Consider the following 2,807-nt stretch of genomic DNA (forward strand, 5'->3'; position numbering starts at 1 on the left):
GTCGTCAATCCTATAGCGCTACATATGTCACGGTTAGACTCATACGAAGTTAATGATAAGTTCAACACATAAGAATCACCTAAGTTTAAAGTATCAAGCCATCACGTATACAAGCATGTTATAGGAATGTTCATGTTTTTAAGCAAAATGTTCATGTGTAAGTTTTTGATAAGTAAACATGTTACACCCCAAAAGTGGTAAAAGTAAAAAGGGGGAAATACGAGTATACTCACAAAATTGCTAAGTCTTCCGATTATCCAAGTGTTGACGAGAGTGTGAGAATTGGAGGATGGAACACCGAGGTCACCCTATATGGGCAAACGAAGGTGTATGAGTAATCGGGATTACGACGGAGGATTTGAATTGGAATTTAGAGTACATCTAGCTGACATAAACATGTTTATATTCATATATATTTTGTATAGTTTATACAACAATTCTAATTAAGTTTATCAAAAATATTATAGGAGAATCGTCCAAAAATAAATGAATAAGTAAATATACATTTATATTTACAGTTATAAAAATTATTTGAATTTGATACATTTCCGTTAGTGGTTCGTTTAAAAGTATAGATATATACATATATATATATTTTAACGAAAATCGGGCAGAGTTTCCTCTATTTTTGGACGCACCCGACGATACAAGTCGTCAATGTTTTTGTCAAAATTCAATCAATAATAACACAATGAGTATTTATATATAACATTCGCGTCAAATGCTAAAATATCATTAAACGTCAAGTGTTATCGGTTCGAGCTTGATTAGTTATAACAATATGTAACAAAATACTATGTAAAAAATATAGTCGGGTCGTTAAATGTTACCGAACGTCGAATCTGAAACAAATGATAACCGAATAAATCGAAATGAACCGAAGACTGAATCGAGTGAACTCCAAAGTTCTCACCTGAACTGAAGACGCGAACTGAAATAAGATCCGAACAGCCCAAACTCGCGACTGACCCTGGCCTAAACGAGACCTGAACCAAATGACCTGTGTTGACCGTTTGACTGTTTGACCGTAGCTGACCCGATTTGACTCGAACACCGAACCGAAACTGAGACTCATAACTGAACCATCGTGCACCCGAACCTGAGCCAACCTTGAACCTTGACTGCCCCGCTGACTAGCTCAGACCGAACCGAGCTGAAACTGAAACCCGAACAGAATCTGATTTTTGAGATGAAACTGAAACTTAAACAAACAAAATCCGAACCAGATACTAACCTGAACCGAGACATCTGAACCTGATGTTGAGACTCGAATGATTCATACCAAGCTGAACTGAGTCTTCCGAAACCACATCTAACCCAAATCGAAACAATCTGAACCGGAGCCGGAAACCTCAAGAAATCGGGCTACTGACTGCCGTGACCCGTCGTCGATAGTCGCCGGAATCTCGTCGGCAATGCCGTGGTTGTCGATGTTAGTGTCAGACGTCACCGGAGTTACTCCGGTCACCTCTGGTTCTGTCGGCGATCTTCATCAGAGGAGAATCGAGTGGAGTGTGTGTGTTTGGAAGGGTCTGCAGCCGAAAGATGGAAAAGGGGAATAAGGAAATTGTTGACTGAAGCTTTGATTTTGTTTGAGAGGAATAGTTTTGTAGGTGTATATGTTAGATAGGCTATTGAGATATTTTGAGAGGGAAAGGAGCTCATGAACGGCTGTTAGAATAAGAAGGGTTAGGGTTTACTTTCTCTTTATAAGTAGGTTTAATATTGTTTTAAGTGGGCTTGGGCCTAGGGCCCACAAGCCCAATCCCGTGTTTACTATGGCCCGATAAATTTCTAAAAGTTGACGTAAGTTATTATTATTATTATTATTATTATTATTATTAATAAACATGGAAATATGTAAATACGGGGCGTTACACTCTGCCAGACTGTGTTGCAGATTTTGTACATGCTGCAAAGCCAGCAACGATCGAAGAAACTTACTTGCTTGCTGCCGAAATCAACGACAAACGAGTAAAAGCTGGTTTTTGGGATAAGCCTTCAAAGAACCTGCATCAAGCTACCACCGCCACACCAACCGCTGACACCACCGCTGCTCCCCAGTCTTCTAAGTCCTCTCGTCGCAAGAGGAAGAATAACAACAGCAACTCCAGGAACAAGAACTGTGCCATCACTACCGCCGCTCCTCTTCAAGCAGTTCCAGCTCCGCAACCTCAACAACAACACCGCCAAGCTGCTCCAGTTACATATGCGCCGCCTGCTAAGCGCGTGTAAACTGGTCCTCATCCCGCCTGCCCGACATGCTCTTATATCACCCGGTGGGTATTGCCTGCAGATATTGCGTTCACTGCAATATGTATGGCCATTTCAACGCCAACTGCCGAACCGGACCCTGCAACACCGCAGCTCCCGCTCCTGCTCAACAAGCTCTCCTCACCGCTCCTCAAGACCAACAAGCGACTCAGGCACCCGCGATCAACGCCAAAGTCTGCTTTGCGTGTGGTGATCCCAACCACTTCGCAAACATGTGCCCGAACAGAGTTGTGAAACAAGAGCCTCAGCAGCAGCAACAAGCCGCCCGCGCCAGGACCTTCAACATCAATGTGCGCCAAGCCCAGACCGACAACAATGTGGTCAATGGTACGTTCCTTGTGAATGGTATATATGCGTCGTGTTTATTTGATACTGGAGCCGATAATTGTTTTCTGTCGATCGAATTCGAAAAGCTCCTTAATCGAAAGCGCTCCCAACTCCACTCAACGTTCGATGTCGAAGTTGCCACCGGAAGAACTGTCGTCATTAATTCCGTTATCCGTGATTGTACTCTTGAGCTCAACAATCACATT

At 42.7% G+C, this 2,807-nt stretch overlaps 1 long non-coding RNA gene across 1 annotated transcript; it reads right to left on the reverse strand.

Annotated features, from left to right (window-relative positions):
• Window positions 1-249: 249 nt before the first annotated feature.
• LOC110910437 lies at window positions 250-1,659 on the reverse strand. Its single transcript, XR_002576159.2, has 3 exons — window positions 1,235-1,659; window positions 914-1,159; window positions 250-308 (listed from the first exon to the last, which is right to left on the reverse strand). It is a non-coding gene; the product is annotated as an uncharacterized LOC110910437 (long non-coding RNA).
• Window positions 1,660-2,807: the final 1,148 nt, after the last annotated feature.

Source organism: Helianthus annuus, chromosome 15 (genome assembly GCF_002127325.2).
Source record: "Helianthus annuus cultivar XRQ/B chromosome 15, HanXRQr2.0-SUNRISE, whole genome shotgun sequence".
NCBI lineage: Eukaryota > Viridiplantae > Streptophyta > Magnoliopsida > Asterales > Asteraceae > Helianthus > Helianthus annuus.